The sequence below is a fragment of the Mobula hypostoma genome, chromosome 22 (assembly GCF_963921235.1).
Source record: "Mobula hypostoma chromosome 22, sMobHyp1.1, whole genome shotgun sequence".
Taxonomy (NCBI): Eukaryota; Metazoa; Chordata; class Chondrichthyes; order Myliobatiformes; family Myliobatidae; genus Mobula; species Mobula hypostoma.
The window spans coordinates 56,081,839-56,090,751 of record NC_086118.1 but is presented as its reverse complement, the minus strand read 5'-3'; positions in this window follow the sequence as shown (position 1 = coordinate 56,090,751).

The window sequence follows — 8,913 nt, the reverse complement described above, 5'->3', positions numbered from 1 at the left end:
ACTGTTTTGCCTTCTTTACTACAGCGCTTAAGTACTGGTCCCAGGACAGATGCTCTGATATGATAACGGCAAGGAATCTAAAGTGGGCTGGCAGGTTGATCCAAAAGATGATAAACTATGGAGGGATTCAAAACTGGTTTGGCTAGAGAAGACAGGGGAGTGGAGGACGTGTGTTGTTCTGACTGGAAGTCTGTGACCTGGGTGTTCCCCAGGGACCAATGTTAGGACCTCCGCTGGATACAGCATAGAGCTGTGCTGCCCAGCAACTCACTGATTTAACCTGACCCTAATCATGGGACACGTTACAAAGACCAATTACCCTACCAACCGGTATGTATTTGGACTGGAGGAAACCAGAGCACTTGGAGGAAACACACACATTCCACAGGGAGGATATCCTTACAGATGATGTCAGAATTGAACTCTGAACAGCGCCGCACTGACTGCTACGCTACCGTGGCACCCTGGATGGAAATATAAATGGACCGATGACACAAAAACCGGTGGAATTGCGAATGGTGAGAAATATTGTCAAAGGACTCAGCAGGCAGTTAGGTAATTGGGGAGCAGTACAGGGGGATGTCAGGGGTAGCTTTTTTTACACAGGGGGTGGTGGGTGCACAGAATGCACTGGGGTGCTGGTAGAGGCAGATACATTAGGGGGCATTTAAGAAACTCTTAGACACATGGATGATATAAAAATGGAGGGTTACGTGAGAGGGAAGGGTCGAAGAATCTGTACTGGACTATGTTTCTCCTGGTTTCAGCACCATGAGAGTCAGGAGACAGTGAGTTTTAGGGAAGATAACTCACGATCGAAACACTGACTAAGTGAGGTGAAGGTTACCATATATCTTAACTTATGAACCTCATGAACCTTATGGATATATGGACTCACTCAACAGTTACTTGTACATTGCAGGTTATGGGATTGCTTTTATATTTATTGTGCTCTTTATGCTTTTTTTTTAATGCTCATGAGATCTGAAGTAACAACCATTTTGTTCTCCTTTACACCTGTGTACTGAAGAATGACAAGAAACAGTCTTGAATTTTGAATCACGTCGACCGTGTGCAAGCAGGAGGGATTAGTTTGGAATGAGATCACGGTTAGCACAGACTCAGTGGGTCGAAGGGTTACTTCCTACACTGTACTGGTCTGTCCCAAACAAGAGAAAGTCTGCCGGTGCTGGAAATCCAAGCGACACACACAAAATGCTGGAGGATTGGACAACTGTACTTTGTTCCATAGGTGCTGCCTGGCCTGCTGAGTTCCTCCAGCATTTTAGTCATAGTCATACTTTATTGATCCCGGGGGAAATTGGTTTTCATTACAGTTGCACCATAAATAATTAAATAGTAATAAAACCATAAATAGTAATATGCAAATTATGCCAGGAAATAAGTCCAGGATCAGCCTATTGGCTCAGGGTGTCCGACCCTCCCAGGGAGGAGTTGTAAAGTTTGATGGCCACAGGCAGGAATGACTTCCAATGACGCTTTGTGTTGCATCTCGGTGGAATGAGTCTCTGGCTGAATGTACTCCTGTGCCCAACCAGTACATTATGTAGTGGATGGGAGACATTGACCAAGATGGCATGCAACTTGGACAGCATCCTCTTTTCAGACACCACCATGACAGAGTCCAGTTCCATCCCCACAACATCACTGGCCTTACGAATGAGTTTGTTGATTCTGTTGGTGTCTGCTACCCTCAGCCTGCTGCCCCAGCACACAACAGCAAACATAATCACACTGGCAACCACAGACTTATGTGTGCTGCCTGTACTGGTCTATGTTGACATGCCTTCTAATCCCTGAAGGGATCATGTTTTATGGCTGTACTGCATAAATAGCAGGACAGCAGCACTAAACTAGAGCTTCACATTCTAACGCATGACTCCAAAAGAGTAGTTAATCGGTGTCAGTAGTCCAGGTGGTGGGAAAGGTACTTATTCCAAGGCCTTTTACAGGATGGGAGTAATTCACAGGATTGGAACTGCACCACAAAGCAACTAAATTAAGTTAATAAACAGCTAAGTCTGGAAGCCATCACAAGTGAAGAGATAACCACAAGCGATTCTGCAGATGCTGGAAATCCAGAGTTCATTGTTCGTTCTGTGCCATGCCATGTCGTGTCGTATGACGTAGGTCATCATTGTCTTTTCATGACCGTGATTGCTCTTGGCAAACATTTTTACAGAAGTGGTTTGCCATTGCCTTCTTCTGGCCAGTGTCTTTACAAGACAGGTGACCTCAGCCGTCATCATTACTCTTCAGAGATTGTCCGCCTGGCATCAGTGCTTGCATAACCAGGACTTGTGATATGCACCACCTGCTCCCATGGTTTCATGTGACCCCCGAGGGTGACCTACAGGCTAGCGGAGGGAAGGAGAGCCTTACACCTCCTGTGGTAGAGACGTGTCTCCACCCCAACACCCTAAATCCAGAGTAACACGTATAAAATGCTGGAGAAACTCAGCAGGTCAGGCAGAATGTATGGAGAGGAATAAACAGCCAATGTATCGGGCCAAGACGCTTCATCAGGAAGCGAAGAGAAAGGAAGAGGATCTTGTCTGTGGAGCAAGTGAGCTTTGAGGATATTCGTGGAAGTGTCCATAATCTGTTTTTCAAGGAAGTAAGAGTTACTGAGAAAATAATGATATTGATGTTGGAAACCAGAGGATGTGGAGGAGAGCACTTGTTGTGTTCTACTGGATTAAATGACTATTTCTGGTCTAGTTTTTCAGAAAGCCAATTCATGACTATCCATGTTCAGGGGTCTCAGTAAAGTGTGTGGACTTTGAAATGGAATGAGTGGGGTGGTGAAGGTGTGTTCAAAAGATCAAAGTTCAAAGTACATTTATTATCAAAGTATGTATACATTATACAACCTTGAGATTCATCTCCTTACAGGCAGCCACGAAACGAGAAACCCAAAAGGAGCCACTGGGGAGGGGGAGAGGGGGAGAGGGGGAGAAGGGGAGAGGGAATTGTGAAAACAATAAGAGCAGGCAGAGTTCAGAATGGAAATGAGCCTGCAGACACGAAGCCCGGCGCAGAAGTATGAATGAAAGCATCACTAAATCCAGTCGGAGATCTGCACTCAGAAGGGTCAGTCACCAGAAGCCCACACTGTATCTCTAAAATAAACAAACATTTCACCTTTCACCTTTAACCTATGACCTATAGTTCTAGTCTCACCCAACCTCAGTGCAAAAAGCCTGCATGCATTTGCCTTATCTATACCCCTCAATTTTGTATATCTCTCAAATCTCCCCTCATTCTCCTGATATCCCAGGGAATAAAAGTCTTAACTTATTCAGTTTTCCCCTATAACTCACACAAATGGCTGGAGGAACATAATGCTCCAGCATTTTGTGTGGGTTACTCTGGTTTTCCAGTGCCTGTGGGATCTCTTGTGTTAATAGAGTCAGAACAAAGTACATCACAGAAACAGGCCCTTCAGTCCATCTAGTCTGTGCTGAGCCATTTAAACGGCCTACTCCCATTCACTTGCACCGGGACCATAGCTCTCCACACCCCTACCATCCATGTACCCATCTTAAACTTCTCTCAAACACTGAAGTTGAGCTCACATGCACCATTTGGACTGGCAGCCTGTTCCACACTCTCACAAACCTCTGAGTGAAGCAATTTCCCCTCACATTCCTCTTCAACTTTTCACCTTTCACCCTTAACCCACGATCTCCAGCAGTAGTTCCACCCAACCTCAGTGGAAAAAGCCTGATTGCATTTACCCTATCTATACCCCTCATAATTTTGTATACCTCTATCAAATCCCTCCTCAATCTTCTACATTCCAAGTCCTAACCTATTCAATCTTTCCTTATAACTCAGGTCCTTCCATTCCAGCAACATCATTGTAAATTTTCTCTGTACTCTTTCAATATTATTTACATCTTTTCTGTAGGTAGGATGTTATTATAACATCCCATCTCCTGTACTCAGTACTTTGATTTATAATGGCCCATGTGTTAAAATCAATCTTTATGACCCTATAGACCTACCGGCCATTTTCAATGAATTATGGACCTGTATTCCCAGATCACTTTGTTCTACCACACTCCTCAGTGTCCTACCATTCACTGTGCAAGACCTACCCTGGTTGGTCCTACCAAAGTGCAACACCTTGCACTTGTCTGCATTAAATTCCACTTTCCATTTTCAGTCAATTTTTTCAGCTGATGCAAATCTCGCTACAAGCTCTGACAGTTCTCCTCGCTGTCCACCAAGCTCCAAAACTTGGTGTCATCTGCAAATTTGCTGATCCAGTTAATCACATTATCATCCAGATAATTAATATAGATGACAAACAACAACGGACCCAGCACTGATCCCTGCAATACTCCTAGTCCCAGGACTCCGGTCAGAGAGGCAACCATCTATTATCACACTCTGCCTTCTCCCACAAAGCCAATGCCTAATCCAATTTACTATCTCATCTTGAATGCTGAGCAACTGAACCTTCTGACCCAACCTCCCCTGTGGGATCTGGTCAACATCTACTGCCTTGCCTTCATCAACTTTCCTGATAACTTTCTCAGAAAACTCTACAAGATTGGTTAGGCATGGCACAAAGATCAGTTAGACATGGCTTACCATGCACAAAGCCATGCTGACTCTCCCTAATCAGTCCAAGTCTATCCAAATACTCATACATCCCATCCCTTAAAACACCTTCCAATAACCTTTCCACTACTGATGTCAGGCTTACTGGCCTATAATTTCTTGGTTTGCTTTTAGAGCCTTTCTTAAAAGCAGAACATTAGGTCCTCTGGTACCTCAACTGTCACTAAGGATGATTTAGATATCTCTGCTAAGGATCCTTGCAATTTGCCTCCCACAGGGTCTGAGGGAACACATGGGGATTAATCCACCCTAATTTGCCCCAAGCCAGCAAACACCTCCTCCTCAGTAATCTGTATAGGGTGCATGAAGTTGATGCTGCTTTGCCTCACTTCTATAGACTCTGTGTCTGTCTCTTGAGTAACTACAGATGCAAAAACTCCACTTAAGATCTCCCCCATCTCTTTTGGTTTCATGCATGGATTACCATTCTGCTCTTCCAGAGGACCAGTTTTGTCTCTTGCAATCTTCTTGCTCTAACATAACTGGAATCCCTTGGGATTCTCCCTCACCTTGTCTGCTAGGCAACCACATGCCTTCTTTTAGCCCTCCTGAATTCTTTCTGAAGTGTTCGCTTGCAATTCTAATACTCCAATAAGTACCTCAGTTGTTCTTACCTGCCTATACCTGCTATGCACCTCCTTATTTTTTTCTTAACCAGGGCCTCAGTATCTCTTGAAAACCAAGGTTCCCTAAAACTGCTATCTTTACCTGTTATCCTGTCAAGATCACAGAAGTTTTGTACTCTCAAAATTTCACTTTTGAAGACCTTCCATTTACCAAGTATTCCTCACCAGGAAACAGTTTGGCTCAATCCACACTTGCCAGATCGCTTCTGATACCATCAAAATTGGCCTTTCTCCAGTTTAGAATCTCAACCCACAGACCAGACCTATATTTTTCTATATTTACTTTGAAACTAATGGCTTTGTGATCGCTAGATACGAAGTGTTCTCCTACACAAACTTCTGTCACCTGCCCTGTCTCATTTCCTAATACCAGATTAATAATCGCACACTCCCCCATTGGGACTCCTACATACTGATTAAAGAAATTTTCCCAAACACATTTGACAAACTTTATCCCATCTAGTCCTTTTACAGTATGGGAATCCCAGTCAATATGTGGAAAGTTAAAATCACCTACAACAATCTTATATTTCTAGCAACAGGCTGTGATCTTTCTACAAATTAATCTTTCCTTATAATAGTGAGGAAAGAGAAAACTAAGGGAGTCATTGAGTTAAAGGGATAAAGGGTCTTCGGTCCAATTCATCTATGCCAAACGAAGTACCTTCCTGAGCTAGTCGATTTGTCTAACATCCCTCTAAACACTTGCCATTTATTTATCTATCCAAATATATTTTAAATATTGGAATTGTACCCACCTCTGTCAATTCCATATACAAACCAAATCCGGTGAGGAAAACCTTGCCCCTCAGGTTCCCCTTTATATCTTTCCCTTCTTAAACTTATGCCCTCTCATCTCATCTACAATGCGATCATCTGCCTGTTTGATTAACTCATGATTTTATGTACCTCAGTAAGATCCCCAAGCACGGCCTACTCCTTCGGTGTCACCAAGAGGACATGGCCACAATCATCATGAGGAAACATTGGAGGTGCATTGGGCACGTGATGAGAAGAGAGGCCAACTCCATCATCAAGACAGTACTTCATAGGGTTCCTGAAGGGTGGAGGACACACGGGAGACCAAAGACAGCTTGGAACCGTACTGTAGAGACAGAAATGAGAACCCTGAACCACACCTGAGGCACAATAGAGAAGATGGCCAAGGACAGAGAGGGATGGACGATGTTCATTACTGTCCTAAACACCAGCGGGGGTAATGGGCAGTAACTAATAAAAAATCTGAGAGGCAGCGTAATAGTTAGTATATGCTTTACAGTGCCAGTGACCCAGGTTCAATTCCTCCACTGTCTGTAACAAATTTGTATGCTCTTCCCATGACTGTGTGCGCTTCCTCCCACATTCCAAAGACATATGGGTCAGTAGGTTAACTGCTCACATGGGTGTAACTGGGTGGTGGAAGGATCCGTTACCATATTGTCTCTCTAAATACAAAAACAAAACATGTCTAACGTCCCTCTAAACATTTGCCATTCAGTTATCTGTCCAAATATATTTTAAATATTGGAATTGTACCCACCTCTAAAAAGATGATGTCATCCTTACAGGTGATGTAGTCAAGAAGCTGTTTTATATCTATTTCAGCCATCTATGGCTGTGAGGTACTTTGGTGTATCTTGAGGACCTGATCAACACTACAGAAAAATCTGTCAGACTTCAGAGTCCTCACCCTGAAGCCTGTTCTCTCAGATAAGACACAAGACTACAGATGGGAGAATCTGCAATTTAAAAAAAACTCACCCACCCACCCACCTATCACCTGCCATTTTATACACCTCCCATCCACCCCCACCCACCTTCTTATTCTGGCCTCTTCTCCCTCCCTTTCCAGTCCTGATGCAGGGTCTCGGCCCAAAACATCGATTGTTTATTCCAAAGCAACATGCACAAAATGCTGGAGGAACTCAGCAGGTCAGGCAGCATCTATGGAAATTAATACATAGTCAATGTTTCCAGCCGAGACCCTTCTTCAGGACTGAGAAGAAAGGGGGAAGATGCCAGAATAGAAAGGTGAGTGGAGGGGAGGAGGCTAGTTGGAAGGTGATAGGTGAAGCCAGGTGGGTGGGGAAGGTGAAGGGCTGGAGAACTAATCTGATAGGTGTTTATTCCCCTCCATAGATGCTGCCTGACCTGCTGAGTTCCTCCAGCATTTTGTGGGTGTTGCTAAAAAAAAACTATAGGAGGAACTTAATTTGAAACAGTCACTGCCCATTTCTCTCCACAGATGTTACCTGACCTACTGAGTTCCTCCAGCAGCTCATTGTTATCCCTTTCAGGTTGGAGATCTCTCATGTTTGATTCAGTTCAAAGCCCTAGACTGTATTGTCCACTTCCTGATTTGCACAAAGATTTATTTGTGTACAACACAATTACACTGAACTTGGTACTGAGTTACAATCATTTACAAATAACCCTTAGAGTACAGGATCACGAGCAGGTCTCTAATCCTTTCACTCACATTGTGGAAGATTTGTTAAATTCCTCTGTTATGCAACAGAATAGTCTGGAAAGCAAGGGATCATTGTGCTTAATCCAATGGCCAAAGCTCATTCACTTCCATGATACTGGAGAAGGCTGAAGCCATGGAGCTGGGAATATTCAATGAAAGTGAAAGAAAAAGTAGTCCGAGAGTTACTTAATTCCAACTTGAGTATCAGGTTCTTAGTATCTGCAAAGAACTTACCAGAAAGAATTGGAAATACCCAACAGTCAAGCCTGGTGGGGGATGAGTATTAATGGGCCAGGTCAATAGCCTTTTATCCAATTAACTCAAAATGTCCTCTTGACATATGCTGGCTGACCTGTTGAGTATTTTCAGCATTTTTTGTTTTCATTATTACTTAGAGGTACAGTGTGGAATATTCCTTTCTGGCCCAATGAAATACACTTCCCAGCAACCACTATCCTAATGACAGGGCAATTTACAATTACCAATTAACTAACGAAGCAGTATGCCTTTGGACTATGGGAGGAAATCTGAGCACCCAGAGGAAACCCACAATTCCTTACAAACCACACTGCAACTGAACTCTGAAATCCATAATGCTCCAAGGTGTAATAGCATTATGCTAATGACTACGCTACCATGGTGTTCATATCTGATTTCAGCATCACACAATGTTACAAATCGAAAGAACAAATTTTAATCCTCCTAACCTGGAATAGAATGACATAAAACTGGTACTGAAAAAGGTTTCCAATTCTAACTCAGTGCATTGACCCAAGAGTCCACTAGGGAATTCTGCAGCCTGAGCCTGAGTCTGAGTCCACTGGAGACTGAAGAAGACGGCTGGTCCTGGAGTTAAAGAACTGTATATGTGTGTGAGTGCGTGGGAAGAGAGAGACTTGTTGTTTTATTGCTCATTGTTCTGTGTTGATCTGCCAAGCCTTGTGGGCAAGGTAGGTTGGTGCCGGAATGTGTGGTGATACTTGTGGGCTGCCCCCAGCGCACTCTTAGGTGTGCTGGTTGTTAACGCAATCAACATATTTCACTGTATGTTTCCATGCACACACGATAAATAAATTTGAATCTACTACCAAACATTTTACAGACAGGCATGACACTTGGGATACAATATTTTCGGTCTTGAATGAAAATAATTGCCCACAAAGA